This window comes from Pleurodeles waltl, chromosome 10 (genome assembly GCF_031143425.1).
Source record: "Pleurodeles waltl isolate 20211129_DDA chromosome 10, aPleWal1.hap1.20221129, whole genome shotgun sequence".
Classification (NCBI taxonomy): Eukaryota; Metazoa; Chordata; class Amphibia; order Caudata; family Salamandridae; genus Pleurodeles; species Pleurodeles waltl.
The window spans coordinates 171,377,364-171,399,695 of NC_090449.1; the positions used below are offsets into that span (position 1 = coordinate 171,377,364).

The 22,332-nt window shown below is 43.6% G+C and overlaps 1 protein-coding gene across 2 annotated transcripts in view; it reads left to right on the top strand.

Moving 5' to 3' along the window:
• The window catches only part of TMEM130 (transmembrane protein 130), a 246,792-nt gene that overhangs the window by 39,405 nt on the left and 185,055 nt on the right, over nucleotides 1-22,332 (top strand). The gene's annotated exons all lie outside the window — the stretch shown is intronic.

The window sequence follows — 22,332 nt, forward strand, 5'->3', positions numbered from 1 at the left end:
GTTTCCTCTATACAATCCACATTTTGTTTTAAAGAAGGCCTTTAACACATTTCTGCATATTAAGTGAAACAGAAATGGAAGCCATTCTGCTCATCTTTGCATACTTTTCCTAAAAATCTTGCTAGTTTGCTGAGATGAGTGATTGCACAATGTTTCTTCTTGCTCGCAAACATTCAGGGGCATATTTATCAAGGTTTTGCATTGCCCTTGCACCACGCAAGGGAAGCAAGGATAACCCAAAACGTAATGAGATTTATGAAGCCATGCAAGGGCACCTTGTGTGGCCCTGAGTTCCTTGAGAAATCTAGAGTAAGGCAAGGAAACGCAAATCTCTGCCATCCAATACTCTGCTGTGGGGGTGAAGGGGTATGCCATAGGTGGAGCAATGGTGTTCACACACATCCACCCATATATTCTGACAATTTCCTAGTTTTACCAACATTGATAGACCTGAGAAAGCATCAGAATTGTAAACCTCCCCACGAGAGGCGCAATGAGGAGAAATATCTTTATTTGTCCTCGTTATTTCCTCTTACTAAGTTTGTGAAATTCTGCAGTACACTTAGGAATGCCTCTGAGGATTGCTTTTTTGCAGGAAGTTGTTCCTTCCTGCACAAAAACAATCCTGCCCGGGCACCCTTGCAACATGATACAAGAGTGTCTGCATTGGTGTTCGGCATCCAAAAGTGCGCTGGGAAAGGACAGGAATGTGTTGTATAGTGGTAAATGAGGCACACTCCTTCTCTTTCACATGTTGCAGCACAGCAAGGTGGCTTGTGTGAAAAGTTGATGAATATGGCCTTCAGTTCTACTGAGTATGTCACAGTGCGGCTAATTAATTCTGTCATTTAAGGAACAGCAAATAAAGACAATAAAAGCTTTTTATATTGTAAGCACAATGGTTAAGCAAACAGCAGTTATTTGCACAAAAGTATTTATACCAAACTTCAGTTACATATGACATTTTATGAAAAAATGTGTATGTAATGTACTTGTATGTTGCTATAGGTGATATGTGTAAAGTACAACTTGGCAGAATTTCGATTATGCTTGAGTAATCTGAGTAATTTCTTTAATTCTTTCTTGCTCCTGGATGTGGAATCACTGATAATTACTCAATTAATCCTCCTCACGTAACTAAGAGTAATTTATATTGGTATTCTTCAGAATTTATGACTGTTTCTTTTTTCACAAAATGTTCCTCGTGTCCATTTTGAATGTGAAGGTGCATTTCGCACAAAAAAAGGTAAATACCAGTAATAAGTTAGGAAAATTCCTACCCAAAGAGCACATTTAGTGAGCTTGAGTGGCTGTTCGTGCTCACTATTCATATTCTGTTGCATTTAACAATATTTGTTAGCGCAAACTGCATCCTTGTGTCCATTTTGGATACAAGGGAACATTTTTGCACTTAGAAATAGTGCTAAACACAGAATTACTCTTTTTGCATAATTCACGTGCAACCCTGCAGAATTCTCAGGTAATTCCATGTGTTTACATTGCATGGAATTATACTAAGTCCACCCCTAATGTAAAGCTACCCAATAATGTGCACAATAACTGTAACAAAAAGCCTTAGGAAAGGGGAGTGGACAAGCATGACTGCTCAAAATGTAAGGATGTCAGTGATGTCTTGGAGATGGCAAATTTGGCATTTCTCTTAAATCCTAAAGAAGAGAGATGCATAGTTAAAATACTTAGGCCCTCATAATGACATTGGCGGTAAAAACCCCTACCCCCACCGCGACGGCTGCCAAAAGACCGTCGCCGTGGCTACCAGCTGACCGCCATATTATGACCATAGCCAGAATTTCACCAGAAGGATGGTGGACTTACAGCTACAGTCATGGCAGCTGCCAGCAGCAGCGCCACGCCAGTAGACCGCTGCAGACCGTATCATGATCCATGATATGGCCTGGCGGTGTTCTGCTGGCGGACGCTGCAGCTGGCAACAACGCCCCATCCTATCTCCTGCCGAAGGACACCCTGAAATCAGGTAAGTCGGGTGCTCCAACAGGGGACGGAGGTGGGGAGTGTTGTGTGTGTGTGTGGGGGGGGGGTGTGTGTGTATGTCTGTGTGTGCGTGCTGCGTTTGGTATGTGTGTGCATGTGTGGATGTGTGAGTGTGTACTGTGTGTTGTGTGAATGCATGTGTGCTTGCATGTATGTTGGTGTGTGTGTGAATGGATGTATGAATGCGTGGGTGAAAGTGTGTATGAATGTGTGTAGGCGTGTGTATGATGGTGCGTGAATGTGCGTGTATGTCGGGCGGTCTGGAGTGGGAGGGCAGGGTGGGGGAGGACTCTGGGGAGGGGAAGGGGGCGAGGAAGACCCCTATCAGTGACAGGGAAGGGATTCCCTGTCACTGATAGTGCCTACCGGCATGGTTTTCGTGGTGGTAAGGAAGCCACGAAAACCATAGCGGTAGGCGGGGTCATAAGCCCGTAAGTGGGGCGGTGACAGCCTCCTAGCTGGAGACTCCTGTCTCCAGCCCAGTGGCTGTTACCGCCCTGGCGGACGGAGTGGTACTTTGGCAGTTTGGCTTGAGCCAAACCGCCAATGTCATATTTTGGGGAAAGGTACCGCCAACCTGTTGGCAGTACTTTTCTCCAAAATATCGCCGTCCGCCAGGGTCGTAATGAGGGCCTTAGTTATTCCTACACATCTCCAATTCCCTACATTTTTGCCATTGTGTTACCTTTGCAACCATTTGGGATTTTGTTGCATTTATTAATTTACTTTTAATAATGGGACAGGGACAGGAGCTTGAACATACCTTACATTGCCTGCCCCCTCCCAAAGACTGCTTTCATTGTCGTCTCTATTGATGTAAGCATGACACACTGATCCTGTTTTATACACATCAGTGTTTACCAAGAAATTAAAGTTTTGCTTCAGCATTCTTGTAGATGCACACAAGTTTGCTCACATATTAATAGACATACTGTGGAAATGTACTAAATAGCAACTTCTTGCTTGGTCACCTTAGTTAAACAAAGAACCCAGAGAGACTATATGAGTGAAATGTGCTTCTAATGTTTCACACACTTTTACAGTGCACATGGATGTCATTTAGGGGTCGCCAGGGAACACAGTTGCGAACCGCTGGCTTGCCGTTTTCAACCCCTGGCACTGAATTTAGGGGCCCCTGGCCTCAGAGGTGGCAGATTTAGGGCCAGGAACACAGTGGTAGCTCGTCCTTATGGATGTCAGTTGGGGCTCCTCTCTCTTTGTTTTTTTGTCAATTAATTATTACACTAATTGTGAAAAATAAAATATGATTCAATATTAGTGTAATAAAAATGTGAATATGCCCTTCGTTGGCCGCTGAGGTAAGCAAAAATGCTTTTAAATGTATCTCGAGTGGTGCTTGCTGATGAGGGTGTGTTTATGTGAGAGAGTGTGTGGGTAGTGTGAATTTGTCTGTATGTGTACTTATGTGTTTGTGAACGGAAGTGTAGGTCAAAAGGCTTGTGATGTCACTTCTGCTACTCCTGGCATTTTGTTGAATTGATGCCCATGATAGTGCAATATCAATATGTGAGCTAAAACGAGTAATAAAATTGTCTGAAAGTGGACTGTTAGTATGGGAAGAGGCAACCTTTATCTAATTGATTAGCACACCCTGACTAAGTCTTAATGCAGTTCTCAGCAAAACTTTGCTTAACTCATGATAGCTGCAGCACAAGCACCAAAGCGTTCCCCAGAGAAATATGCTTTAAGTTCATGCAGTACCAACAATTTTAGCCTAAGAAAACACCAGAATAAAATTGACAAACCAGTTTTGAAAAATGGAGAAAGCTTGAATGAGTGAAAAGACACTAAAACAATCAAAATTGTTACCAGTGATATGAGTTTTAAGGCAAAAAGCGCTCAGAAAAGGTAAAGTGAGAATGAAAAATATAATTTCTTGGTTAACCCCGACATAGGCATGACTTCAGGCCAACAGTGATGGAACAGAGGATGGTCATTCCCAGTGGGTCTCTGGCCAACTTTTTTACCTAGGGCTTAGGGGCATATCTATACTCTGCACCGCATTAGCATCATTTATTTTTACTCTAATTCAGTGCAAAACTAACTCCATATTTATACTTTGGTGCTCGACCCATCAAGCGCCAAATTTATGGAGTTAAAGTCATTTTTTGGACGTGGATACCTGCCTTGCCTTAATGAGATGCAAGGTAGGCGTTCCCATGCAAAAAATGACTCTATGGCCTTAACGCCGTATTTATACTCCTGTGATAAAATGGTGCACGGGAGGGTGGAGGGGCCCCATTTTTTAATGCCTGGGTCAAGGCAGGCATTAGGGGACCTGTGGGCCTATTTCCATGGTGGAACACCATGGAATAGGCACACAGGTGCCCTCCCCAGGCCCCAGGTACACTCCCACCCACACTAGAGGGACAGCAGAGGATGGGGAGCCCCATCCCAGGTAAATACAGGTATTATTTTATTATTTTTTAAAGTGCCATATGGGGCCCTGAAATGGCCCCCCACACATGGCACAGGGTTCAATGGCCATGCCCAGGGGACTCTGGTCCCCTGTGCTGGCCATTGGGGTGGTGAGCATGACTCCTGTCTTTTCTAAGACAGGAGTCATGTGGTATGGATGGTTTTACTCTAACCTGCTTAACATCATTTTTTGGTGCAAAGCCCCCTTCTTCCATACCGCCATCCCCACCCGACTAACGTCATTTTTTTTTTACACTAGCCTACCCTTTGCGCTGCCTTGCACCATTCCATAAATATGGTGCCCGGCTAGTGCACAGAAATGGTGCAAGCTGGTGCTAAACTTTTTGGTGCAAAACTGCATTAGTGCAGTTTTGCCCCAAAAAGTATAAATCAGTGCCTTAGTTTATACTTTGGTTTTCAGTCCTCCATTGGGACAGGTCCAAGGCTGCAGTAGGGAATGGTACCTCAAAGTCAGATATTTATAAACAGGTTTACACTGAAGCTATTGTGTTTTGTGGCTAAGGCTCTGAGCAGGATAAAACCTGGATTCTCTAGTTGCCAAGGCCATCTTGCAGCTTATATAGATTTGACATTTCACCTCAGTGCATCGTTTTTCATTTTGACTTAGTCACTATTTTGGTTTACAACATCCATTAGTGGGCAAGACTGGAAGATGTTGCTGGGAAGGGGCTTATAAGGCCAGACACCTTTATAAAGAAGAGAGCTGCACCGTATTTCAGCAATCAAAATGCTCAGATATAGCTGGTGATATCGGGTCAAGTAGGGAGCCTGAAGAGATAGTCAAGGCCAAAGATCTAAATACCTTCGTTCCCATCTCTTAAATTTCTCCTAAATTGACTGACCTTCTTAGTCCTTTGGCAATACATGTTCCACTAAGTCTGTATCTATATATTGCAGAATGAGCTTGATTCTTTTAGCAAAGAACTCAGATAACACATCACAGAGGTCCTGTGATGGTTTTATTGCTCACTTGGTACAATCTGGATTTTCAAGGTCTCTCAGTAATAGTATTTAAATACAACTTTTCCTTCTCTTTCTTGATTTCACTGTTATACTGGTTCAATGCTTTTTTTTACCTGTAGCCTGTCCTGATCTAGGTAGGTCCTTCGCCGGGATTTCTCCAGTTTTCAACATTGCGTTTTCTGTTCACTTATCGCTTCTGTAAACCATGGGGCAGTGGACTTATCACGCTGTTTCCGTTTTTTTAATGGGAATTACTTTGACAAGTGCTCTCTTAATCGGATTCTTTAGGCTGTCATAGTTTCCACTTACTGTTCTCTCTTCCTGAAAACAGCCTAAGGTATCAAATAGTTTTTCATGTTTAAAAGATTCCTTACTTTCGACCAAGACCTGCCCAGTACTGTCTCATTGGCAGGCTTTCCTACTTCTAGTATATTCCTCATATCTAGTCCAAACGCTGTCAATACATGATGAAACCAGCTGAGTAACATCCTGTGCTTTACTTTACTCAGGTCTCAAGGAGCAAGTAGCAAATACAGAGTATGACCCTTTCTGTGAGTCTGACTATTTACCAATTGCTCCAGGCCTAGAATTTTACAAGCACAGAGGAATTAATTTCCCTGACCGATGTGCTCTCCTCTGAACAAATATCAAAGTTCCCTAATACAAAGTAGTCAGAATGAGTTAGGGCTACATTGTTGATCAGTTTCAAAAACAGTGGTAAGAAGTTATTCACTGGACCAGGCGGTCTATAACACAGGATGCCTGGGAGAGCTGTACCACCTTTGTTTTTCAATGCAAAACCCAATAGCACTACTACCTGAACATTATCAATTTGTAAAGTGACTATGTCCCATTAATCTTTTAAAATAACTGCAACCCCTCCACCTCTTTTGTCTGCTCTTGACTGGTGAATGACTTTAAAACAAGGGGAACAGGTCGTTCTGAAGTCCACCTCTGACTCAGGGGGAATCCATGTCTCCGGAATGAGCACGATATTCCATTCATTAGATTGTAGCAAAAAGTTCACCTTGAGCGCATGCTTAACTAATGAGCACGCATTTAACAACCCACATTTTATTCCTTCTCGTTCTGTCTTACTGTCTTTCTGCTGAATTGCTTCAGTAGGAGGTCTTCCTCCCACCCCCAGGCTTCAGTCCCCTTCCTATCATACAGCATATCTGATCTCAGCCTTTTTAAATCCTGACTTGAGAAGGTGATCCTCTCTTTGGCTACTCCGTTGTCTACTCCCAAACCAGCAGCATGACTGGCATTAAGCCTAACAATGCTGGGCAGGAGCAGACTTGCCTTGCCTTTGGCATACTGCTGTTTATGTCACTGGAGCAGGTTAGAATGAGGCCATCAAGTTGACTAAAAGAGAGCAGTTCTAGTTCTTTGCTGCAGGCAGGAATCAGGAGTCCTTGGGTGTTTTTTCATGCAGTGTTCAGCCGACCCTTTCTTCGTCAAATGTTTACTTGCCAGGTCAAGGAAGGCTCAGATAAAGTGGTGCTAATGTGCCCGTCTTATCCTGTGTTCTTGCCAGTAATTGGAGTTTTTCCTACACACAGTCCTAACTATTCTCCTGCACTATCCTCACTTCCATTATGAACACTTCCTCTTTGGTTTACTTCATTAATGGCAGTCCTTGCCTCTGTCTGATGCTAGGGACATTCCTTAGCCGCTCCTTTATTTAAATAAGACACTGCCCCCTCTGTTAAAGTCCAACCTGCATTTCATCCATCCCCGCTGTGGCTAGAGCTAAAGATTCAACAATGGCTCTTGGCATGAATGGAGCAGTTTTCAGAAAACTTCGGACAGATTTAAGAAAAGTGGCACCGCACCCAATGCAGCATCACTTTCCTTGTGCTCCTTAGCGCCCCCCCACCAGCACTGTGTGTGCGCTATATTTAAAATACTGCGCACCATGGCGCAGGGAAGGGGGCAATAGCATCATAATTTTTTACACTATTGATGTACTGTTCAGGGTTAGCACCAACATTTTGACACTAACCCTGAATAGTGTATAGGGGCCTATGGTAAGCAATAGTGTGCCCCCTTTCAATGCCTGCTCTGAGCAGGCATTAAAAATGCCAAAAAATGGCGCAAAGAAATCTCTTAGATTTCTTTGCACCATTTTTGTGGTCACCCTAACAGGGGAGCATCCCTCTTGCATACATTATACCTTGCGCAGGCATAATGTGGCGCAAGGGGTTACAAAGTGGCGTAATGCATGCATTGCGCCATTTTGTAAATCTAACGCGCCGATTTTGGCCTCATTAGGCCACATTAGTTTTTTTGAAAATGACGCTAATGTGGCGCAACAAGGCGCTAAGCCCATTTAAGTCTGGCCCTTTGTCTGTCCCCCGCTGATGACTAATCCCTGGTATGGGACCTGTTGTTGACACCACCCAAGCCAAGGGGTTCTATGACAAAATACCATGTACATTTACTACACGTCATATATATATGTAGCTCTAGATATATATAGACATAGATATATAGAGATATATATACAAATAAATAAATATATACACATACATACACACATATATATGTGTGTATTTATGTATATATATGTCTATATATATTGAGGTAAGTAGTTAATTTTAGGACCATTTTTTCTGTAGACAGAGCGTTTTTTTGGGCAATAACTTTGTTGCCTCTTGACGAATCTTCACGAAATTTTTCAAAACATATACTTTGGTTGGTTCAGCTGCTGTGTTGAAAGTTTCTTGGTGATCCGTCAAGCAGGTGTCGAGAAAAAGGGGGGGTCCCAAAACACTTTTACCCCATTTTACGTCAATAGTATTTTTCACATTTTTGAGCATAAGTACAGCCAGAACCGCTGTACAGAAGCACACCAAGTTTTGCAGAAAGCAAGGTCTTGGTCCAGAAAGAAAGCTTTTAGTATTTGGTGTAAATCTCATCAATAGTTCCGGATAAATTAAAGTTAGAAAAATATAGATATATAGGGACGCGGATCCTCCTCAGATGCAACTGTCCCGTGCTGAGATCTGATTGGCTACCAACACTTCAAGCAGGAAGTCTTGGCAGCCATCTTAGAACTCAGCTTCAGATGAGTCCCAAAAAATAAAAGTAAAAGGTCCAGGACGGGGACAACCTGATCCCTTAGCTCTAGTGCTGGGGTCCACGGATCCGGATCTATGGATTTTTCCAACACTTAAAAAAAAAAAAAAAAATCCCACCCGTGGTTCCTCCTCAACGACTTTGCAAATAATAATTAGCTAGTGCAAAGATCTGCAGCGCTCTGATTGGCTGCCAACACTTCCACCAAGAAGTGCTTTCAGCCATCTTGGGACTCGGCTTCAGACAAGTCCCTGAAAAAAAGTGGGAAAAAAAAGAAAAGGGGCCAGGGTAGGGAGACTGCCTGACCCCTCTTGCTCTGGTGCTGGGGTCCCAGAGTGACACCACCAACGCAGAAATGCACTTTAAAAAAATATATATGTTTGCAGCAAATTTCCGACCACTACGCAAATTTGCATCAAAAATAAAAAAAATAAGCGCAGGCTTCAGCTCTTGTTTTGAAAAGAGCTCCCAGTTGGTCCAGGTCCCAGGGTCATTTTCTAAAAAAGGAGGTGAGGTGCATGGGGCCCCCCTCCTAAAGCTCTTTGAGACATGGGGACCACCATCTTCCTGGGGCATTATTAAATAGGTGTCCAGGGGCCACAGGGCCTCTGCACCCCAGGGACCCCACCCTCCCTTGGGCAATACAGTTGTTTTGCGGGGGAGGCCCGTACGGCCTCCCCCGGAGCCCCTGGGAGCTCAACCTCACCGGGGCTGAAAATTAAATTTATGTGGGAGGGCCCGTGCGGTCCCCCCGCAGCCCCATGGACCACCACCTTCCCAGTGCTGAATGAAAATGATGCAGGGGGTCGTTCTGGACCACGGCCCTTGGGGCCACCACCTCCCCGGGGCAGAGATAAAGGTTGGAGTGGGGCCATACAGCTTCCCTCGTGGAGTCAGCAATGGCCCTGGGGACCACAACCCCTCTGGGCAGGCCTCTGCTGTGTCCCAGTGTGACCACCTTGGGACATAGCTGTTTGCTTGGACTTGGCTGGAGCTTTGACAGTTCCCGTCAAGTTAGAGCACACACAGCTCTGCTCCCAGCAAATGAGAGCTGTCAAACAGCTATCGCTTGTTGGGAGTGGAAGTTTCCTTTGAAACGACTGCTCTCACAGACAGGCATATTTAGGAGCTCCCTGTCTGTGACAGAAGGGCCTGTTCCCGCAGGAGGCGGAGAGCCGGTTGGGACCGCAGGGACCTTGAGACTCCCCCTGTGGTCGCATTGCACATCGGGTGCCCTGGAGGGCACCCAAGAGACATCAGGGGGCCCTGGGGGATGGGAGTGCCAGGGGCCGCGCGGCTACCTCCACTAGTCAGTGGGTCACCCTTTAAATTGCAAATCACCTGGAAGCTGTGCCTGCTTGGGCCCGCTCTGTCCACCTTAGTATCACGCATGTCTTCCCCCTTTTTGCTAAGATGATAGACAGCTTCCCAAGTGGTCCCACAGTGTGCTTCCCACTAATTGTGATGGCATGTCCTTGATGCTGAGGACTATGGGGACATCTCCACAAAGTAAAGAAGCACTTACTTCATATAGAGAAGAGGAAGGACCCTGGTTTTGTGAAAATGTAGGTCTTTGTAGTCTTGCTGGCCTCTCCATAGGATGATTCATCTTATCACAGAATTAAAGAGAAATAGGCAACAGGAACAATCCCGCTGGTAAAATACACACAAGGTCACTGGTGACATTTCGTTGTGCTCCATTACACAGCTGTAGTGTAGAAAAGATACTGGACATTTATACAAGGAGGAAGAAAGAACTCCACTCGACTAGATATTTCATGCAAAGCTGTAGACTCTTGTTGGATAAAAGGGCAGGTGAGGTCCCTTTGTGGCAGAAACACTAACAAGCTACTGACACACAGACATTCTCAGACACTCATGCACCTACTCACATACCCACTCAGACTCACGTACCCACTGAGACACTCATGTAGTCACTCATAGACCTACTTACACACTCATGCACCCACTCACAGACCCACTCAAAGACTAACACGCCCATCCTGGACCCACTCAGGGACTCATGCACCCATTCGCAGACCCACTCGGAGACTCAGGCACCCATTCACAGAGCCACTCAGAGACTCATGCACCCACTCACAGACTCACTTACAGACCCACTTAGACACCCATGCACCCACTCACAGCCCCACTCAGAAATTCTCGCACCCACTCACAGACCCACTCAGACTCTCACACATACACTCACAGAGCGACACAGACACTCACACACCTACTCAAAGAGACACTCTCACACCCACTGTCCCACTCGGAGACATCCTCTTACACCTACTCTGACACCCAAACAGACACTCTCACACCAGCTCTCACATCCACATAGACCCTCTCACACCCACTCTCAAACCCAGCGACACACTCTTACACCTATTCTCACACGCAGAGAGACAGGCCCTGCGGACAACTCCTCCCGTACACAGCCAAAGGCTATTCGCAACATGGGATAAGATGGTTAGGGGGTTGGTTGCAAGGACTGGCCACAGGCCAGGCATTGCTGCCAACCCCTGCCACACACAGCCAGCGCAGCATGGTGTTGGGTGGCTATAGGGAGTTAGCCACTTGGCAACAGCCAGGCCCTGTGCCAACCCCTGCCATGCACAGCCTTAGGCCGTGTGCAGTGGTGATTGGAATAATATATAGTAATGAAAATGACTTTATGTTAAAAAAAAATACAAATTCACTGAAAAAACCAAAGGTTACAGAAATGTTATAGTTAGATTCTGAATTTACTTGCACAAAACCAGTGAAATTCAGCAGTTATAGTTATTTCAAATAACAATAAGTCACAGCCTAAGGTAACAATAACTCTCTCTCTCACATTGCACTGCTAACTACTCCAGATATTACAGTACTCATGACAGCTTTTATACCGTCAATAAAATTATCAATAAAACTTTAGATGTCAAATTATTGAAGAAAAAACTGTGCATGGTAGGGGCATTGATTTTCTCTGATTTTATGCAAGTAAATTCAGAGCCTAATAATAACATCCCTGTAACCTTTGTTTTTTTTAAGTTAGTTTCTATAAGTTTTTTAATTCTATTTCCTAACTATAACGTCTCTGTAACCTTTGTTCACCTTTCAGTATGTAACTTAAATATTTATAGTTGAATAGAAACTAAAGCAGGAAATGAAAAGACCCACTTAGACTGCAACCCTTAACCTTCACTGTGCATGTCTGAGACCTTAACCACTAGGCCAGAGGTGACTGCTTACTGTGCAGTGTCCAGACTTAGCCATGACATTCAACCCACAGATTTTGAGGGGAAAAAGACTTCAATGTTCCATCACGTTGAATGTTTAACAGTGAAAACACTAGAAAATAAACAGATAAACTGCTAAGCGATACTAAGATTTAAATCTTTAGCCTAATGAGTGACAGCACAAGACCATGACAGTTAGGCCAGAATTGGCTCTGTTTTGCTCTACATCCGAAGGTAACTACAACATTCTTACCAAACATCTTGCTAGTCTGACTCTTTGAAGTCATTTTATGGAGAGACAGTTGCAATAACAATCTCTCTCTCCCTTCCATCCCTTCATTGGGATGGAAGAGAGAGAGTTACAGGACTGCTGGGGGAGCCTTAAAGTCAGCAGGGAACCAACGGCTCCCCAAGTCCTGCAGGAGCCATCATTGCTCCAACAAGCAGGGAGCTGCTTTACATAGCATCTTCATGCTTGTGGGAGCAATCTTTTCATCTGTTTCCCTGCACGCATATTAGCATGTGGGGAAAGAGATGAAAACTTCACTTTCAGCTCTCACTTGCAGAAAGTTAAGTAGTTGCTCTGACTTGGCCGGAGCTGTCAAAGCTCCCGGCAAGTAAGAGCAAACAGCTACGTTTCAGGGATTTGCATCCAGGGTCATAGCAGGAGCCAGCCTGGAGGGGTGGCATTCCCGAGGGTCATATGTGGCTCTACGAGGGGGCTGCGCACTCCCCCTCCAACATTCCATTTGCCCCGGGGAGGTGGTGGTTCCTGAGGCTCGGAGTTTGCAACAGGCCCCCTTTGATCTTTTATTGCAGCCCCGGGGATGTGGTGGTCTCCTGTGCTGTGGGGGCTAGGTGGCCCCTCCAAATAATGTACAATGTAAGCCCCAGGGAGATGGCCATCACCGGGGCTGTATGCGGAGGTGAGTACCCCCCTCCCCACAATCTTCTTATTTAGCCCCAGGGAGGTGGCGATCCCCGGGGTTCTGAGGGAGGACAAAGGTCTTCCCCCATTTTAAAACATTATTTTGCCCTGGGGCGGTGGCGGTCCCTGGGGCTCTGGGGGAGACCACAGGGCCTTCCTCATATGAGGGTATTCTTTTGCCTTGGGAAGATCGTGGTCCCCGGGGCACGGGGTGGCACGCAGCCCCTGCATTTTTCATTCTGATTGCCCTGGGGATGTAGGGGCCCCTGGGGCTAATATAAGCCCTAGGAGGGAGACCTTGTGGGCCCCCTCCTTTTTTTAAAGCCCTCAATGCCTCCAAGGACCTGGCCTTTGTTAAATATCGGCAGGTCAAACCTGCTAAAATGTATTAAGGGGGAAAAGGCCCAAAATGTACTGGGACATGCATATTATGATGTGCTAAAGACCAGATTCTGCCTGATACTCCCCATAAACTCAGAATAGGTGATAATGATCACATCCATTATCTTCCGAACATCTTGGTGTGGTATTTTTATCAGATACAATACTGATCATATCTTACAGTGCCTATAAGAAATTGGTTCCTAGGTCTTTTCACAATTTAAAAGGTTGCTGTTTGCTAGTCTTTTTAAAGTGTCTAGATTTTCCAACTTTATAACTAATACAGTACAATAGAATATTCTTTATTTTTCCAACATTAGGCTATACAATAGCACACGTAAAACTTTACACATTAAAATGGAGTGCATCTACAATACCATTCCACGTAGATTGCAAGTAAAAACTAAATTAAAGGTACTGTCAACCTACCTCTACATACCTAACATGGCATTTTCCAGCTATATTACTAAATGTTACTAAAATGTTATCATCTAACTTTACATACACCTTCCCACAAGCAACATATGTCCTTTTACCCTGGTTGCAATACGTATTTGCAATTGAGTGGATTTAAAACACTGTAAAGTGCAAGTGCACAATAGAGTACTAGTCAAATTCTAATAATCATACCAAGAGTCTATCATTTTGGCAGCCATCAGATGCTGATAGGCACAGATCACTACCTATCAAATTTAGATTTTAGTGGGAATGCCAGAAATTAATTTCATGAGTCCAAGAGTTGCTTTGAATTACTTTGAGGTTGATTGAACACACATGGCCAGACTGCCCCATGATATGAAACTACTGAATTAATGCTGATTTCAGCATCCACCTTTAGATAGAAGGATAGGACAGTACTAATGTAGCGAAACGATAGTGCCTAAATTAGGGCAGCAACCATCTTTTACGGGAAGTAGCACATTTTGTGCAAGAAAGCAAAAGGTGCCAAATATTATCCTTTCCCCCATGAATCCAATCTCAATATTCGCTTCCTTTCTAAAGCATTGGACATCTCATGTTTTCATTTTTTATGCAAGCTTTATTCGGCAGCATAGTAACATCCATAAAAGCGTCATATAATAAAAACAAACAAGGAGATTCATAAAATACAAAAAAATCAATAGCTAAAATGATTACAAAGCAAAATCAAAAAGCAATAATAGCACGAGTTACTAAGGCAACATAGACCTGTAGGCTCAAACAACAGATTTTTTAAAAGCCCCAACCGGATTTTTAAAAATCCCCAACATGCAAAACTGCTTTGACATTACATAGAAACAATAGAAATCTAAAGGCAGCCCTACACTGGTCCAAAGTCTGGCAATTCTTTTTAAAAAACGGAATCAGAAAATATGTTGTATACCTCACATAACATTTACAAAAAAACAAGTAAAATGAAGCATAGATTGGCCAGATGCATTGTCACAGGCGCATGGTATGCATTCCGTTCGCAACCCAAGGGAAAACAAAGCAAATATTTAATTGTGTCTGATCTGAAACCGAATAGCAAAGAGCATTCCCAGTGACTGCGTACGCGCAAAATATAATTGATGGGACAATCAGGCTCAATCGGTCTTAAATAAGCATTCACACTGTGCTTCTCTGCCGATTACCTTATTCAACAAGATTCCGCATAGCTGTAAAGTACTTGTGCCGCAATCTTTTTATCTACAATAATACATGATAGTGGTTCGGTAAAAGTGGACTGCATACCTATTATACAATTAAACATTCTTCTGCCTACAGAAAGACCGTCCATTATGATGTCTTTTGATAGGACAGCTTCTGAATTCCTCTAAATTGCAAGCTATAACAAAACAGGCTGTACTCCAAATCGGTCTGCCAGCCACAGGAGGCCTAGGCCCATACAGTATTTATATTTGGTTTGCGTAAAAAAATGTACTGCCAGCTAACGCCATTCCTACGCACCATGCAGGCGCCTTATTTGAGGATTGACGTTAGCCGGCGCTGTGGGCCGGTCAGAATACAAAAAAATGACTCAAACCAGGCAGCACCGGCGTAGGGGAAAATGGGGGTTGTGCGTGAAAAAATGGTGCAAGTCAGGTTTGAGTCAAAAATCATGGCTCAGACCGGACTTGCGCCATTTTTTGACACACAACCCCCATTGAAATGACTCCTGTCTTAGCAAAGACAGGAGTCATGCCCCCTTGCCCAATGGCCAGGCCCAGGGGACTTCTGTCCCCTGGGCCTGGCCATTGGGCACAGTGGCATGTCGGGGGGCCCAAATTAGCCCCCCCCTATGCCACTTTTAAAAGTAAAAAAATCATACTTACCTCAACTTACCTGTACTTAAATGGGATGGTTCCCCCCATCCATGGGTGTCCTCCTTGGGTGGTAGAGGGTGGCAGGGGGTGTCCCTGGGGCCAGGGAAGGGCACCTCTGGACCGCTTCCATGGTCAGAGACCATGGAAGTGAGCCCACAGGTCCCTTAACGCCTGCCCTCACACAGGCATAAAAAAACGGTGCATATCAGGCTGTGCGCCGTTTTTTAAGGCCCGCCCACTCCTGTGCGTCAAAATGACGCAGTAGTATAAATAAGGCGCACAGGCCTTAAAGTCATTTTTTGGACGGGAACATCTACCTTGCATGTCATTAACGTAAGGCGGTTTCCCGCATCCAAACAATTCTGCACACAGAGGTTTTTTGACGTCCGCGGGGTCGGGCGTCATAGTTTAAATATGGGGCAAGGTTTGCGCTGAATGTGCGTCAAAAAGTTTGACGCACATTTGGTGCAAACAGAGTATAAATATGCCCCCTAGTTCTTTGTGGAAAATAAGATGTGAAGATGAAATAGGGACTGACCAGCAAAATCTGTTCTCCTCTCACTGGATGGTCTTGCAGTTTGAAATGCCCCCTACCCCTGCTCCATACATAGCATTGGTAAACACTGTAAATTATATGTTTGTAAAAGGAGAGCAGGAGAACGCCCTACCACTGGTTGAGGAAGGCTACTTAAGGACCTAAAAGCCATGGAGAATTAGTACACTGATTTGCAATGTTAGAGGACCAAGACCCTACAACAAAAAGATTGCCCCAAGGTATGAGAAGGTGCTAGTACTACTTAGGTGCTGCAGGCTTATAACTACGCTTATTAAAGGCTTACTTATGGGCCCGCATGCCAAAATATGGAATTTTGTAAAACTGGTCTGCAGGTCAAGCTAGGCCATGAAGTTTACAAAGGAATTCACTAGCTGACACAGTGACCTGCGGGTGTGAGCCATGAGCACTGCGTCATTGGCATAAAGAGGTTTTGGTAATGATTTACCCTTTAATATTGGGACATCTACCATTGAACAAACTAAGGATGGGCAGAGCTCATTGAAGGATGAATAAAAGGGGAGCCAGCACTAAACCCTGTCTTACTTGTTGGTATATGCCTATATCTGCTAATACCTCACTCCAAAAGCTAATACGGACCCTAGCCCTCATGTCATTATGTAGGTATGCAAGGAAATGAACTAGCACTATGTCTAGTACCAGGTTTATAAGAAGAGACCGTAGTGTTGACCGCTTCATGCAATCAAAGGCTGATGATAGGTCCAAAAATGCTAGTTAAAGAGGAGATTGCTTAGTGTGCATTTCCCCAGAACCAAATTCAGATTCAGGCACTGTTCTTCAGTTCCCACCTTATGCCTGAACCCATATTGGCACGACTATAAAACAGACTCATCTTGCACCATTCTCTAATTCCATTATAGATTACTCTACCCAAGATTTTGGACATTGTATCAATTAGCGAGATCGGCCTATAACATGCCAGGAGTGACCAATCTCTTTTTTTAAAGATATGCCCAATGATGGAAGTGTCCCATATATCAGGCAGAGGAGAGTGAGCGAGGTTTTTAAAAATGCCTTGGACATCTAACAATGTCCCTGGTTGGAATAATCCCCAATCTGAATTTAACATACAGCATGCATTTCAGTTCTGGATAAATCTGGCCCAAAGAGGACTTACAGCCAGGACCTGGTCTTCTAGCAAACTAGTCTTTCACTCTGGTGCCTGATTTTAATGCAGCCTATTTGGATTTCCACTTATGTTTGTAATAATATTCTTTCACAAATTCTGTAGTATTGCACCCAATCTAACACAGATCAACCATATGCCTCCCAAATGCTGTTCTATTAGCAAATTTGTCACATACGCCTGCCAGTTACCTCTTCTTGGTCTCCCGCATCTACAGGCATCTTCTAAGGACCGCAAATATTTGGTGAACTTATGGTTCCTTATCAGCCTGATCCATTATAGCAGCAGTTTTATTGCTGACAGGTTCAAAATAGGTGTTAGGCCAAGTTACATATAGAGTGCTTACAAGGGGATAACAAGTCCCAGTTTTAACAGAGTCCCAAAAAATTATTTTCTGCCACTTGCAGCAAATCTAATTTACCATACACCCAAACCTCAGCCCCATAAATTGTGGTTGATATTGCGCTGTACACATATATATCTGGAGTTTATTTCTAATGCTACAAGCACCTGCTTTTTGCCTGAATTTTAATACCACACCAGAGGACTATAGTAGGGTTGGTCTAGCCTTCAATATTTGGGCAGAATCCGGAGGTAGTCATAGAACTTCACTCTTTATTAATACCTTCCTCCTTAATCCCGGGGATGATGCTAGTACCATGACTTTAGTCTTACTGCTGTTGATGGTGTGGACTTTCTTATTACAATAATAAGTATAGCTGTATTTGAGGCATTTGTGGCTGTAGAGACATGTGCTCTGCATACTTCTGTCATCTAGAGTTGAGTCCGGAGCTGTGATAGTTGTTTTTCTTCCAAGAAGTCTTTCGAGTTACGAGGTAGTGTTTTGGTGATAATGTGCATGGGCATCAACTCCATTGTTAGTATGTTTTCTTTCTGCTGTCTGGTTTGGACGTGTGTGACTTTGCTCCTTTTTCAACTCCGTCACCATTTGATCTTAGGTTTCACATCCAATCCCTTCCATCTGTATTCTTCTGTTCACATTTTTCCTTCTGCGCATCAACATGAATCCTCGTCAGTTCAGTCTTCTCCATCACAGCTCCTTCTGGGCACTGCCGTTCAGGGCCTACCTTCAACCTCCATCTCAGTTCCCACAAATACCCAACTAGTGCTAGAATGCACACTTTTTAGGTACTGCTCACCTTGCCATGTGGCGTACCCCGCACTGAACTTTGTTTACAATTTTTGCGAGCCCCCTCAGCACAATGAAGCAGACTCTGACACATGCAAGTCATTCCACTCCATAAGGAGCCTTCTGGATCATAGAGCATGTCACCTCAAGATGTCCTACAGATCAATTGACAACACTCCCGACATATTGAGTGAGGCGCATGTCCAGGAGAAGCAATCGATCGAAGAAGAGGATGCCTTCTCCATTGACGAAAGTTGTGGTTCCAAGCTGGAGGTTGGATTTGACATGGAGGACATTATGCCAGTTCAGCAGCCTGTGAGAATGGCGCCCCCCATCTCAGTCCACCAGACCAATCCAGCCAAATAACATTCAGCACCTCTGGTCTTAGAGTCCGAGGTACCCAGTCTACCACTGCTGTCGAGCCACGGTAGGCACTGAAAAAACACTCATATGGCCCACCTTCAGGCTATATGCCAAAAGCACATTAAAAGCCGAAACCCTCTGCTTTGACTTCATCAGGCCGAAACCAGCAATTGGCACTGTCTCGGCCTTTGATGCCGAGCAGCAGACAACATCAGCCACCTTGGCGTGATGCACACCTTCCACATCAAAGCCAAAAGCTTCAGAACCGAAGACTTCAGAGTCAAAGACACCAAAGCTGAGCTCCAAGCCTGCTCTTTAACCGCAGGTGGAACCAATCCTGCACAAGTTACAGGAAAAATTGAAAACATACCAGAAGGAAATTCACATCCAGGCTGATACTGGACGAATCCTGGCCACAGCTTCCTCTCCTCCACCACCTAAAAGGCAGCTTATTGTTAAAGAGGCTTTGAACATGCCAGTCCCTCCAAAAAGGAAGACTATGGACAAGGCTACCAGTCCTCCACCCCTTCCACGTCCCTTACCACCTCCACCTCCACCTCCACCACCTTCACTCCCACCTCCACCACTTCCAGGCTCTCCTTCATCACCATCTCATACAGGAGAGCCACTGACTGTCTCACCACAGGAGTCTCCACAGTCAGATACTGGTTGGTATGGGCAGGCCATAAGGAGATTACCCCTGGGGCACGCCCTTCTCCTCCTGAAGATGCTACCTCTTACCAGGAGGTTATAGCTAGGGAAGCTGCATTTCATAACGTAGACCTGCAGAAAGAACCCTTAGAAGATGACTTTCTCTTTGACATGCTTCCTACCACACACATGGCTACCCAATAACTGCTCATGTTGAAAGGCATGCTTAGGCATACTGCTTGTATATTTAAAGATCCTTCTACGGCTAGGGTTGTAACACCTAGGGAAGATATAAAATATAAGATTGCACCATCTGACCCTATTAACATTAAGGGACAGCTACAGCCAGACTCCCTAGTTGCCACCACAGCACGCAAGTGTGCAAACTCTCAGGCTACTGGAGACACTCCACCTCCTGACAAGGAGACTAAAAGAATAGTTCCTGCAGGGAGAAGGGTTGCAGCTCAGGCTGCCAGCCATTGGCGTAGTGAAACTTGCAAGCTCTCCTAGCACAATACTATATTTGTTTTTTTAAGATTTATTGTCTGGTTAATAAAAATCATAATCATCAAAATATCTTTATTCGGTCTTAATTTAGACCATAAAAGTACAATAAAAACAGCATTGCAAACAAAGTGTGCGGAATAGCAGATAATGTAAGCTATAACTGCCATTTCCTCGATATAATTGTGCAAAGTAGCAAAAAGCCTTCCCAATATGTTACCTGAAGACCAATATGATCAAGATTGAACATCATAAAAAAAACATAATTTTAGCAAAATCAGCTTGCAATAAAAACATTTCAATTCCATGTACAAAAGGTGCAATGTGCATTGAGTTGGACGGTGGCACATACATGTAAAAATAAAACAAAATTAAAAGCACAAATTTGGTAACATACACTCACAATAAAATACATTCTGGCTCCGTCTACATAAAGTGCGGTATGCATTTAGGTGATCGATAGCACATACATATAAATATGAAATTCTTAAGAATCAAATATCATTACCATAGGCCTTCCATAATTTTATGGCTGATCTAATAACGCTCACAACAGCATAACAGGTTGCCGGTAAGGCAGCAGATTGCAAATACCTCAAACTATCTTTATATGTTGAAAAATGCATTTGTTTAAACATAGGGCAAAGAAAACGAGCCCGACATACAGAATACAATTTGCAAAAAAGCATAAAATGTGCCCTGGATTGGTTTGAGGTTTTATCGCATGGGCAACGAAAACAGGTGGCTAGTCTGGTCCTAACGACTGGGAAGGCTCCCAAATGACGGATTAAATTAAGCCTTAGCCTTGTTATCTAAAATCTGTGCTGGGGATTGGGTAGCCATAAGAAGTATGTGCTCACCCCTGAAATGTTGTCCAGCTGCATAAAATTCATCACAGAAACCACGTTACTCTTACTATATGCCCTTCCTCCCCTTGAGATAGAAAACGTTTTTAACATGTTCTTTACGTTGAAGAAAAATCTTTCCTGGGAGGTCAAAAAGGGTATTTAATGCAAGATCATAAAAAATATTTTTAACATATGCCAAACACAGGATGGCATGCCAATTGTCCAATTTTAAGCAATCTGCTAAACCTAAATGGTAAAATGCAGCCTTTGCTGTGACCCAATTTAAATCCATAATAACAAGGGGGCCAAACTCACAAGTTCCTCAATATAATCTATTCCTGATTCAAGTTGGAGGATCAGACTAGCTGTACTTTGAGGTAGAGCCAGCAGGCGGGATAAAAATGTATTTTCTATGACTCGGAGTCACGCAGAAAAAGAGCAACCACACACGCCTGCACCATAGGACCCAAGAGAGATACATTTGCTTTTATACAACTAGATTAATTCCTTAAAGGGTTTGCTACCAAGCTTGTTAGAAAATTTAAAAAGAGCATCAGATGCTGCCCCAATTTTAAGTTCTCTTTGGCTGATCAGCCTCTCTCAAGACCCAGAGGCATCAAACAGGACACCCAAATAGTTAAAGAAAGGTACTTTCATCAGCTGGGTTCCTCTTATCTGGAAAGCCCTTGTTTTGTGGTTTTAGGACCACGGGTCAGTATAAATGATTTCTGGAAGTTGACCTTAAGCTTTCATTTGGTCATACAATTATAAAATCCATTCAACAGATTTTGTAAACCATTAGTAGTTAGTGCTAAAAGAATAGCATCATCTGCAAAAAGGAGGACCGACACTGCTTGAGGACCAAGACATGGGATGTCTGAACTATATGAATCTAAATAAGTGTCTAGTGAGTTGATATACAGTAAAAATAAAAAGGGGCGAGGATACAACCTTGTTTTACCCCTCTAGACACCCTAATTGGGCTTGTGCATTCCCCAGAAAGTGTATAACTCACCTTGGTAGTTGTGTTTCTATGCAGTCTTTGCACCAGGTCCACCAATGTGGGGTCAATACTGGCATGATCCATTAAAATCCATAAAATCGAATCGTCCACTAAGTCAAAAGCTCAGGAGAGGTCCATGAATGCCATGTGAAGGGCACCACTATTGGCTTTCACATACTTGCTCCAAATAAGATTTAAATTTAGTGCCTGCTCTACTGTCCCTAAACTGGGTCTGATAATAAAAATCATTACAAGCAACTATCACTAAAATATACAAATGCACTTTTGCACATAAATCATTGACCTGACCGCTCAAAAACAACATCAAAGCAAATGCTAAAATACTTAATGCATATGAGAAAATTAATAAACGTAAGTTTCAACCGGGACATTCAAAAAGAGAGCATTAGAACAAAAACACAAGAATGGACAGAATAATTGCTAGCAAAGTCTAAAAACATGTAAACATTATTCTCACCATCATCCTATAAAAGTGCTTAAAAGTTAAGTTAAAAATATAGTTAGCAGACACAGATTTAGTTGTGAAAATTCTTTCTGCAGCAATCTAATCAATGTGTCAGTCAGTCAAAATTCTTTAATCGGCATATTACCATAAAAGCTCAAATACATTAACATAGCTTAAAAATAATTTTTTTTTAAAACACAGTGCCTAAAATGAGAAGCAATATTTGCAAAACGTGTCTCGTATGTCTAAAACACAAGCTAACTTCAAATTAATAAATCAACGTTCTTGTGAAATACCTAGAAACAGTAACAT